The sequence below is a fragment of the Tachyglossus aculeatus genome, chromosome 18 (genome assembly GCF_015852505.1).
Source record: "Tachyglossus aculeatus isolate mTacAcu1 chromosome 18, mTacAcu1.pri, whole genome shotgun sequence".
NCBI classification, from domain to species: domain Eukaryota; kingdom Metazoa; phylum Chordata; class Mammalia; order Monotremata; family Tachyglossidae; genus Tachyglossus; species Tachyglossus aculeatus.
The window spans coordinates 38,914,675-38,927,495 of NC_052083.1; positions in this window are offsets into that span (position 1 = coordinate 38,914,675).

Below are 12,821 nucleotides of genomic sequence, written 5' to 3' on the forward strand. Positions count from 1 at the left end.
ATCTATGGCATCCAGAGTGCTATACTGGTCATTTATTGGGAGCAGAGGCTGCTTTTCCTCATCCCAGGACCACAGTTTGGGGAATTCCCACCAGCTCACAAGATAACCTTGCCGATCTCTGACCCCTTCCATTTTTATGGTATTTGTTAAGCGCTTACTATGTGCCAGGCCCTGTACTAAGCACCAGGGTAGATACAAGCTAATCAGGTTGGACACAGTCCCTGTCCCACATGGGGCTCACAGTCTTCATCCCCATTTTTCAGATGAGGTACTTGGGGCACAGAAACGTGAAGCGACTTGTCCAACATGTGGCTCACAGTCTTCATCCCCATTTTTCAGATGAGGTACTTGGGGCACAGAGACGTGAAGCGACTTGTCCAAGGTTACACAGCAGAGAAGAGGCATGGCCTAGTGGATAGAGCGCGGCCCTGGGAGTCAGGAGGACCTGGGTTCTAATTCCGGCTCCTCCACTTGTCTGCTTTGTAACCTTGGGCAAGTCACTTCACTTCTCTGTGCCTCAGTTCCCTCATCTGTAGAATGGGGATGAAGACTGTGAGCCCCATGTAGGACAGAGACTGTGTCCAACCTGATTTGCTTGTATCCACCCCTGTGGTTAGAACAGTGCCTGGCACACAATAAAGGCTTAGCAAATACCATTATAATAATTAAAACCTTGCTTGGACAACCCCCAGCACCCCCCCCCAGTCAGTGGCAAAAGCTCTCGCCTGCAGCTAGACAGAAAAGTTCTGACCCTGGGCCCCAGTTTCCTGAGCCACCTGTTTCCCAAATTGGTCACTGATTTACTTCCCTCTTCTCAAACCATTTTTTTCTAAGTCAACCGGAGGGAGGAGAAAACGATAAATATCCCAATAAGAGAAGATTTACTTAGGGACACCCAATTAGGATTTCTAATCGGGAGAGTCATCAAAAGCCCTCTAATTAGCAGGGTTTGTTCAAACTCATTGCTTTGCCTTTAATGGCCAGGAGATCTCCAAATGGTTTTAAATTATGCACCATGGTCCCGGGTTAGTTTATCGACCATCATAAATTGTTAAAGAGGAGGGACGGCTGGAGCTGCTGGCCACTGGCCCTGGAGGCCACCAACACCTCCAGCGAGGCCTTCGGCTGGGTGGGCGGGAGGGGTGGGGGGGTCCAGACTGCCTTCAGTGCCTCATTTTGTTTTAGTAATTAGCTTTTACTGGATTATCCGATCCAGATCTCTATTCAGTTTACTCTGTCAAATCTAGTTTGCATTTTAAATGGGAAATTGACAAGGGGAGCAATTTGTCTCCTGACGAGGTTAATGGGCGTTAAACTTTTGTTGGCGGCTTTTGACCTGGAAAGGGGAGAGATGAGTCCTGTCCCTAAGCGCGGGGGCACACTCACACAAACACACACTCACACACACTCACACACACTCTCACGCACACACACAGGAGCGCTTAGGGTGGAGTGAGTCGTGTTGGACTGGGCGGCACTGGTCCACCTGGTTGGGCACTTTGAGCTGGCAGTGATGCCCAGGCCAGTAAGAAGGAAAAGGGAAAGGAAGAGAAAAAGAAGGAGGAGAAAAGGAAAAGAGAGTGAGAAGGAGGAAGAGGAAAAGAGGCGGAAACGATTAGAAGAGGAAAAGAGGAGAAGAGGAAAAGTACAGTGCTCTGCACACAGTAAGCGCTCAATAAATACGATTGATGATGATGATGATGATGATGAAAAAAGAGGAAGAGGGGGAGGAGAAAAAGGGGAGAAGAGGAAAAGAGGAAAGGATAAGAAGCAAAAAAGAGGAGAAGAGGAAAAGAGAGGAGGAAGAGGGGGAGAAGAAAAAGGGGAGAAGAGGAAAAGAGGAAAGGATAAGAGAAAAAGAGGAGAGGTAATGAGAAGAAAATGAGGAGGAGGAGGAGAAAAAGGGGAGGGGAAGAGGAGGAGGAGCTTTAAACTCACTGTGGGCAGGGAATGTGTCTGTTATATTGTACTAAGTGCTAGTACAGTAAGTGTTCAATAAATACGATTGATTGAGGAGAAAGAGGAGAAAAGGAAAAGAAGACGAGGAGGAGAAGGAAGAGAAGAGGAAAAGAGAAGGAGGAGGTAAGGGAAAGGAGGAGGAGATAGAAGAGAATGTGGAGGAGAAAAGAAATAGTGTAAATAGTAGAAGTGCTTTGCAAGTGCTTAGTACAGTGCTCTGCACACAGTGAGAACTCAATAAATACGATTGAATGAATGAATGAAATAAAATAATAACGGCATTTATTAGGTGCTTATTACGTGTCAAGCACCGTTCTACAACAGTACAACAATCAGGTCGGACACAACCCCTGTCCCACACTGGGTTCACAGGTTAAGAGGGAGGGAGAGCAGTGATCTTATCTTCATTTTACAGGGGAAACAGAGCCAGAGAGATGACGTGATTTATCCAAGGTCACCCCTCAGGCCAGCTACAGAGAATAAGGCTCACGCGGTGCCGGGCTTGGGACTGCTGACCCTTTCTGGCTCTATGTAGGAATTCACCACATCCCGCCCGCAGATTTAGGAGAAAAGATGGCAGGGCTGGGAGGAGCCCCGCTGCAGATACTGGAAAGGTCGGATCATTACTACTGCTACTACTAATAACAATAATTATGGCACTTGCTAAGCGGTTACTGCGTGCCGAGCACTGTTCTAAGTGCTGAGGCCTTCCCAGACTGAGCCCCCTCCTTCCTCTCCCCCTCCCCATCCCCCCATCTTACCTCCTTCCCCTCCCCACAGAACTTGTATATATGTTTGTATATATTTATTACTCTGTTTTACTTGTACATATTTACTATTCTATTTATTTTATTTTGTTAACATGTTTTGTTTTGTTGTCTGTCTCCCCCTTCTAGACTGTGAGCCCGCTATTGGGTAGGGACCGTCTATATGTTGCCAACTTGTACTTCCCAAGCGCTTAGTACAGTGCTCTGCACACAGTAAGTGCTCAATAAATACGACTGAATGAGGTAGAAACCAGTTAGTCAGGTTTTACACAGTCCCTGTCCCACATAGGGCTCATTCTCTTAATCCCCATTTTACAGGTGAAGTAACCAAGGCCTAGAAAAGTGAAGGGATTTGCCCAAGGTCACCCAACGGATATGTGGCGGAGTCAGAATTAGAACCCAGGTCCTTCTGACTCCCAGGCCTGTGATGTACTCACAAAGCCGCGTTACTTCTCCACTACTACCACTAATAATGTTTCTTAAGCACTTGCTATGTGCCAAGCACTGTATCATGCGTTGGGCACTTAACTAAGCGCTGGAGCAAGTGCTGGATTAGAGAAGCAGTGTGGCTCAATGGAAGGCTTGGGAGTCAGAGGCCATGGGTTCAAATTCCAGCTCCACCAATTGTCAGCTGTGTGACTTTGGGCAAGTCACTTAACTTCTCTGTGCCTCAGTTCCCTCGTCTGTAAAATGGGGATTAAGACTGTGAGCCCCCCGTGGGACAACTTAATCACCTTGTAACCTCCCCAGCACTTAGAACAGTGCCTTGCACATAGTAAGCACTTAATAAATGCCACCATCATCATCATTATTATTATTCTCTATGCCTCATTCATTCATTCAATCGTATTTATTGAGCGCTTACTGTGTGCAGAGCACTGTACTAAGCGCTTGAGAAGTACAAGTTGGCAACATACAGAGACGGTCCCTACCCAACAGCGGCCTCACAGTCTAGAAAGTTCCCTCATCTGTAAAATGGGAATGAGGACTGTGAGCCCCCCGTGGGACAATCTGATCACCTTGTATCCTTCGCAGCGCTTAGAACAGTGTTTTGCACATAGTAAGCGCTTAACAAATGCTATTATTATTATAGAGAAGCAGCGTGGCTTCGTGAAAAGAGCACGGGCTTTGGAGTCGGAGGTCATGGGTTCAAATCCCGGCTCCACCAATAGTCAGCTGTGTGACTTTGGGCAAGTCACTTCACTTCTCTGGGCCTCAGTTACCTCATCTGTAAAATGGGGATTAAGACTGTGAGCCCCCCGTGGGACAACCTGATCACCTTGTAACCTCCCCAGCTCTTTGAACAGTGCTTTGCACATAGTGAGAGCTTAATAAATGCCATTATTATTATTATTATCAATCACAGTTAGGGGGCCCTGGGCTTTATTGCCCCTTAAGGTGGCTCCCACGATCGATTCCAGTTTCCACAGCAGGGCTGGGGGGTCAGGTTTGGGTGGGAACATCCTCGTGGGGAGCCCCCTCACCCCTACTCTCGTCCCTTAAAAGGGGAGATGGAGGACGGAGACAAAACTGCCAGAATGGGCCTGGTTTTCCAGGCCCGGAATGGGGATTTGGCAATGCCCGATATGGATGGGAAGCGGGCACAAGACCATGGAAGCCCCTGGGGAAAATCCCCCACCCCACCCCCACTGGGGCCTTCCCAGACTGAGCCCCTTCCTTCCTCTCCCTTTCCTTCCTCTCCCCTTCCTCCCCCTCCCCATCCTCCCCGCCTTACCTCCTTCCCCTCCCCACAGCACCTGTATATATGTATATATGTTTGTACGCATTATTACTCTATTTTATTTGTACATATTTATTCTATTTATTTTATTTTGTTAATATGTTTGGTTTTGTTCCCTGTCTCCTCTTTCTAGACTGTGAGCCCACTGTTGGGTAGGGACCGTCTCTATATGTTGCCAACTTGGACTTCCCAAACGCTTAGTACAGTGCTCTGCGCACAGTAAGCGCTCAATAAATACGACTGAATGAATGAATGAATGGGGCGTGCCGGATCCTGGTCAATCCTGGAAAGCCTCCTGGAAGAGGCGAGACCCCTTCACGAGAGAAGCAGCGTGGCTCGGTGGAAAGAGCACGGGCTTGGGAGTCAGAGGCCATGGGTTCTAATCCTGGCTCCCCCATATGTCATCATCATCATCATCATCATCATCAATCGTATTTATTGAGCGCTTACTGTGCGCAGAGCACTGTACTAAGCGCTTGGGAAGTACAAGTTGGCTGTGTGATCTTGGACAAGTCACTTAACTTCTCTGAGCCTCAATGACCTCATCTGCAAACGGGGATTAAGGCTGTGAGCCCCACGTGGGACAACCTCATCACCTTGTATCCATCCCCCCAGCGCTTAGGACAGGGCTTTGCACATAGTAAGCGCTTAACAAATGCCCTTATTATTATCATTATTATTATTATTCAGGGTCAGTTGAGCGTCTCGCAGCTCTCAGCCCCGAGCACTGGGCAGGGGGCGGCCTGCACTCAATCAATCAATCAATCGTATTTATTGAGCGCTTACTGTGTGCAGAGCACTGTACTAAGCGCTTGGGAAGTACAAGTTGGCAACATATAGAGATAGTCCATACCCAATAGTGGGCTCACAGTCTAGAAACAACAGTCTGCAGCTGTTGCGACCACTTTTTGAGGGTCTCTCAGCCCTTCCCCAATAAAGACAAAAGGGAAGCAGCCCCCCTAGGCTGCACACCCCGGCCTTCTCCATGCTAAAATGCTCCTTATTGTTCAAACAAATGGCAGCAGCGGAGCAAGCGACACAACCCCGCCTGTCGCGGTGATGGATCTGTGCCATCTCCCGCTCTCCGCGGCAGAGGGGAGAGGGGACGCCCGGTGATCGCCCAACACTAATATTATATTTCCACCTTTCACGCCGCCGACCGCCTCGTGATGAATTTGTGTCACTTTAGACGCCGCTCAGTCCCGCGGCCCGGGCCGGGCGAGCGTGGAAAATGTACTGTTTCGGATTAATGATATTGAAAATGATCGAGCGGAGATTGAAAATGCCTTCATTCATGAACCATGCAGATTGAAAGGGTCTTTCAGCCAGCTCCCCCCTCCACCCGCCCCACTCCGACTCTCCCCTACTCGGGGACCGGCTGCCCGACACCGTGTGTGCATGTATGTGCGTGGGTTGGTATGAGCGCACATGTGATGGAGGATGAGCATGGAGGTGTGTGTTTGCGTGACTATGTTGGACGGTTGTGTAGAAGAAGCTTTGGTGCTATATAGCACGTGCATTTGTGTGTCTGTACACGAGGCGTGGGCGAAAACGGAGGGGGAAATGAGAGTGTGAAGGGGAGGTGTACACAGTGGTGGGGTGTGTTGTTTAAATGTTTACAACGTGTGTGTGTTTGCGTGAGCGTGTCGGAGAGTGTTTATGTTGAAGTGTGTGGCGGGGGAGTGGATGTTGGATTGTGCTTGTGTTAGTAAGGGAAGGGCGAGGGCCATCTCCCCCTCGTCCCCCTCTCCATCCCCCCATCTTACCTCCTTCCCTTCCCCACAGCACCTGTATATATGTATATATGTTTGTACGTATTTATTACTCTATTTATTTTACTTGTACATATCTATTCTATTTATTTTATTTTGTTAGTATGTTTGGTTTTGTTCTCTGTCTCCCCCTTTTAGACTATGAGCCCACTATTGGGTAGGGACTGTCTCTATATGTTGCCAACTTGTACTTCCCAAGCGCTTAGTACAGTGCTCTGCACACAGTAAGTGCTCAATAAATACGATTGATGATGATGATGATTAGAGGTCTTCCCTGATTCATCTCCGATAGCACCCATCCATTATCCCTCCAATGTATTGATCTGCTTATTCCTCTGTTATTGATGCATCGACTCTCTGATGTTTCCTGTTTATACTTCTCATTCTCTTAGCTTGGATGTAGTTAGCAATTTTTTATGGCATTTATTAAGCGCTTACTACGTGCAAAGCCCTGTTCTAAGCGCTGGGGAGGTTACAAGGTGATCAGGTTGTCCCACGTGGGGCTCACAGTCTTAACCCCCATTTTACAGATGAGGGAACTGAGGCACAGAGAAGTGAAGTGACTTGCCCAAAGTCACACAGCTGACAATTGGCGGAGCGGGGATTTGAACCCATGAACTCTGACTCCAAAGCCTGGGCTCTTTCCAATGAGCCACGCAATTTCTGTCCCTCCGTTAGAGTGATGGCTACTCGAGGGCAGGGATTTTATTTTTGTCTGTTCCCCGAGCCCCCAGTACAGCGCTCTGCACGCAGGAGGCACCCAGTACAGCGCTCTGCACACAGTCCATACTTTTGACGATAGAAAGAGGACCCCCCCCCACACACAACCATAACTTTCCTTGTGCGCCTGGGTGCCAGGAGCGGAGAGTCTAGAGGGGTCGGAGCTTTCTCCAAGTCCGGAGGACTGACTGGCCTCCCTTCCCTTCCCCACAGCACCTGTATATATGTATATATGTTTGTACATATTTATTACTCTATTTAGTTTACTTGTACATATCTATTCTATTTATTTTATTTTGTTAATATGTTTGGTTTTGTTCTCTGTCTCCCCCTTCTAGACTGTGAGCCCACTGTTGGGAACGGACCGTCTATGTTGCCAACTAATACTTCCCAAGCGCTTAGTACAGTGCTCTGCACACGGTAAGCGCTCAATAAATACGATTGATTGATTGATTTTGATAATGGGGGGTGGGGGGGAGGAGAGGGCGAACTGCACTTTTCCCCTGCTCCTCCTCCCCTCCCTCTACTCTCTCCCTCTGCTCTATCCCCTTCCCCGCCCCACAGCACTTCTGTATATTTGTACATATTTATAATTCTATTTATTTTATTAATGACGTGTATATATCTACAAGCAGCGTGGCTCAGTGGAAAGAGCCCGGGTTTTGGAGTCAGAGGTCATGGGTTCAAACCCCAGCTCCGCCAATTGTCAGCTGGGTGACTTTGGGCAAGTCACTTAACTTCTCTGGGCCTCAGTTCCCTCATCTGTCAAATGGGGATTAAGAGTGTGAGCCGCCCGTGGGACAACCTGATCATGTTATAACCTCCCCAGCGCTTGGAACAGTGCTTTGCACACAGTAAGCGCTTAACAAATGCCATTGTTATTATATGTATTTATTTATAATTCTCTATTTTGGTGCTATTGATGCCTGTCTACTTGTTTTGTTGTCTGTCCCCCCCACCTCCCGCTCTTCTAGACTGTGAGCCCGTTGTTGGGTAGGGATCGTCTCTGTTGCCGAATTGTACTTTCCAAGCGCTTAGTACAGCGCTCTGCTCACAGTAAGCGCTCAATACGATTGAATAAATGAAAGTCTGCTAATACGACGGTAATAAATTGCAAATGATCCACGACCACGTGTAAACGGGGTAAGTTTCCTCCCGGAGTAGGCGCATTAAGCTTCGTTTGACAAAACCGGACGGTCTGGCGAGCAATAAGCACCGAGCGAGGCCTCAACCCCTCGCTGGGAGAATCGATCCAACGGGCTTGCTTCAAACACACCAGGAAAATCCGCCCAGAGCCCCAAAGAAACCAGGCGACGGGCCGAAAAGAAACCAGGCAGCAGGCCTGAAAGAAAGCAGCCAGTAGACAGTAAAGAAACGGATTCTATTTTGATGCTCTTTTTACAGAGTCCTGGGTGCCAGCACTCAGAAACTGGGGCGACATGGGGATCAAAGGGGATGGACTTAAATTGCTGCCATAGGAGGAATTTAAATTAGACATTACGCAGAACTTCCTGAAACACCAGGTCATGGCATTGACCTCGCTGGGGAATAATAATGATAATGATGATGGTATTTGTTAAGCGCTTACTATGTGTCAAGCACTGTTCTAAGCACTGGGGGAGATACAAGGTAATCAAGTTGCCCGTTGTTGGGTAGGGACCGTCTCTATATGTTGCCAACTTGTACTTCCCAAGCGCTTAGTACAGTGCTCTGCACACAGTAAGCGCTCAATCAATACGATTGAATGAATGAATGAATGAAAGTTGTCCCACGTGGGACTACAGTCTTCATCCCCATTTAACAGATGAGGTAACTGAGGCACAGAGAAGTGACTTGCCCAAAGTCACACAGCTGACAAGTGGCAGAGGCGGAATTAGAACCCACAAGCTCTGACCCCCAAGCCCGGGAAGGAGAACAATAATAATAATAATATTGGTATTTAAGTGTTTTCTCTGTGTCAAGCACTTTTCTAAGCGCTGGGGCAGGTACAAGCTAACCAGGTTGGGCACAAGCCCTGTCCAGCATGGGGCTCACATTTTTAATCCCCATTTATGACCAAGGCACAGAGAAGTTAAGTGACTTGCCCAAGGTCACGCAGCAGACATGTGGCAGATCCGGGATTGGAACCCAGGTCCTTCTGACACCCGGGCCCACGTCAATCAATCAATCAATCGTATTTATCGAGCACCTACTGTTGCCTACTGTACTAAGCGCTTGGGAAGTACAAGTTGGCAACATATAGAGATGGTCCCTACCCAACAGTGGGCTCACAGTCTAGAAGGGGGAGACAGAGAACGAAACAAAACATATTAACAAAATAAAATAAATAGAATAGATATGTACAAGTAAAATAAATAAAGAGTAATAAATATGTACAAACATATATACATATATACAGGTGCTGTGGGGTAGGGAAGGAGGTAAGGCGAGGGGATGGAGAGGGGGAGGAGGGGGAGAGAAAGCGCTAGTGGATGTCATCCTAGTGGATGTCCTATCCACTAGGCCACACTGCTTCTCAGAAGGTTACTGGAAGAACTTTAGGGACCGTCTCAAGGCAGGTGGATGGTCAAATGATAATAATAATAATAATAATGGTGGTATTTATTAAGCCCTTACTATGTGCAAAGCACTGTTCTAAGCACTGGGGCGGTTACAAGGTGATCAGGTTGTCCCACGGGGAGCTCACAGTCTTAATCCCCATTTTACATATGAGGTAACTGAGGCCCAAAGAAGTTAAGTGACTTGCCCAAAGTCACACAGCTGACAACTGGCGGAGCCGGGATTTGAACCCCGGACCTCTGATTCCAAAGCCCGTGCTCTTTCCACTGAGCCACGCTGCTTCTCTAGATAATCTCTTGAGGTCCACTGCCACCCTTCAAACTAAGGACAGTGATTAACTTTGTCATGGTGCCCTTATTCGGGGGAAGAGAAGGGGAAGAAAGAGGGAAGAGTTTCCCCAGCCGTCCATCTGGTCTCCCCAGCTGTGGCTAGGCCATTCTAACCTGATCAAGGGAGGTCCTCTCCACCTCCCCCACAACTCTGTCCTGACCCTGTCCACAATCAGAGCTCCTGAGCCCTGTCTCCTCTGCACCACTCCCAGCTCTGCACTTTCAAGCACTTAGTACAGTGCTCTATACACAGTAAGTGCTCAATAAATGATTGAATGAATGAACCTAGGGCCAGGGAAAGGGAGAGAGAAGAGGAGGCTTTACCTCTTTATCAGTCTTACCTCTTTCCATTCCCTCATCTGCTCCTTAGATTGAAGACATCTCATGACCTTCTCTAAACCCTCATTTCCTCTTCTTCCACTCCCTTCTCCACCCCTCCACCCCAATTTGTTCCCTTTATTCACCCCCACAGCACTTATGTATATATCTGTAATTTATGTATGTCTCTCCCTCTAGACTGTAAAGTCATTGTGGGCAGGGAACGTGTCTACCAACTGTTATATTGTACTCTCCCAAGTGCTTAGAACAGTACTCTGCAGCTGGTAAGCGTTCAATAAATGCAGCAGATTGATAGAATAACTCCTTTCACCTCCATTTCAGCCTCTACCCACAGAACCCTCATGCCAACTCTGCTGTCTATTATTCACCCAGAAGACTGAGTCACCCCATATTTCCCCTTTGACTAAAGCCTTCAAGGCCAGATACCTACCTTCTCTCTCCTAGACACACCTATTAGGTGTGTTTCCAAAAAACACGACAGGCAAGTGGCAATGAGTAAAACCAAAACTGGCTCTGAGCATGTGTGGGGCTTAAATCCCTTCAGCCAATCCGAGAGTGTAACCCTACATCATTCTGGCACATTTCCCCTGTCTCCCTTAAAATTGCCCAATCCTATCCATCTAGTTGAGATTAATTTCTCATCTCCCCACCCCATTTTCCCTCGTTACTGCTTCACCTATGCATTAAGTCCCCAAACACTTAGATACATAACTCTTAACTATTGTTATTTGCCTTACCTGTTAGTGTCTGTCTCCCCGCTAGACTGAAACATCAGAGAGTGGGGGCTTTGTCTATTAGACTCTCCCCAGCGTTTAGTACAGTGCTTTGCATGCAGTAAGGGCTCAGTAAAACACATCGATTGACTGATTGGGATTCATTCAATCGTATTTGAGCACTCACTGTGTGCAGAGCACTGTACGAAGCGCTTGGGAAGTACAAATTGGCAACATAAAATGAACAGGCTGGGCGGGCTCCAGCCCTGCTGGGTTGGCGTTTGCGCCTGTTTCCCTTCTTCCAGGCGCTTAATACAGTGCTCCACATGCTGTAAGCGCTCAGTAAATTCCACTGATTGATTGGCCGATTGGCATGCAGGCCGGGTGGGCTCCAGCCCTGCTGGGGCTGCGTTTATGCTCTCTATTGAACACCCCCATCCCCTTTTCCCTCTCCTCTCCCCCTTCCTCCCCCGGCCTGTGCGACGTTGGCCTTCTCCGCTGGCCTATATGTCAGGGCGCCCACCGGGTCCAATACCAAAGTAGACAAATGAGCCCGGCCCGGCTGCCCTGAGATGGTAGATTCAATCAGCAGCGGCCTCATCAGCTGGACTCAATTTCGGAGTCAACATTGCCTGTATTCCTGGAGGTCGCTCGGCCAGAGGCGATTTCTTCCCCGGGCCGGGGGCCGGCTCCTTGGGGGTCGCTGAGGCGATTGGCAACAGATTGTCTCGCCGATGGTTCCTGAAGTTGAAAGGGTCGGGCTGCTGGAGGAGGAGGAAGGAGGCGACAGGAGATGAAGGAGCTGCCCCTTTTCAAGCCGTGGAAACCCCGAAAGAAACCAGGAGGAGGGCCTTTTTAGAAACCAGGTGGTGGGCCAGAAAGGAATTGAATAAACTCTCTCTCTGGAGGCTCTTGGGACCGGGCCAGGAGCTCTGAGGTGTTGATAATAATAATAATAGCATTTGTTGAGCGCTTACTATGTGTGAAGCATTGCTCTAAGCGCTGGGGGACTACAAGGTGATCAGGTTGTCCCACGTGGGGCTCACAGTCCTAATCTCCATTTTACAGATGAGGTAACTGAGGCACAGAGAAGTGAAGTGACTTGCCCAAAATCACACAGTTGACAAGTGGCAGTCGGGATTAGAACCCATGACCTCTGACTCTCAAGCCCATCCTTTTTCCACTGAGCCACGCTGCTTCAGCAGGGTCTGGAAAGTTTGAGGCGGGATTTTACCTCAGTAAAATTTTAGAGGTGGGGTGATGGTATTTTAAAGCATCTCAGAGGGAACCCCAGCCCAAGGAGAAGAAAGTCCATGGGGAGAGAGAAATCTACTTGGACCCTTCCCACCCAGCTGCAGTGCCACCATTATGACCTTCAATAATAATAAAAATAATGGCATTTATTAAGCGCTTACTATGTGCCAAGCACCATTCATTCATTCATTCATTCATTCAATCGTATTTATTGAGCGCTTACTGTGTGCAGAGCACTGCACTAAGCGCTTGGGAAGTACAAGTCGGCAACACATACAGACGGTCCCCACCCAACAGTGGGCTCACAGTCTAGAGGGGGGAGACAGACAACAAAACAAAACATATTAACAAAATAAAATTAATAGAATAAATATGTACAAATAAAATAAATAGAGTAATAAATACGTACAAACATATATACATATATAAAGGTCCTAAGCGCTGGGGAGGTTACAAGGTGATCAGGTTGTCCCTCGGGGGGCTCACAGTCTTCATCCCCATTTTACAGATGAGGTAACTGAGGCTTCAATCAATCAGTGGTCTTTATTGCGTGCTTACTGTGTGCAAAGCACTGTACTAAGTGCTTGGGAGAGTACAATATAACAAAAAATAGATGGATTCCCGGCCCACAATGAATTTACAGTCTTCAGTCAATCAGGGGTATTTAT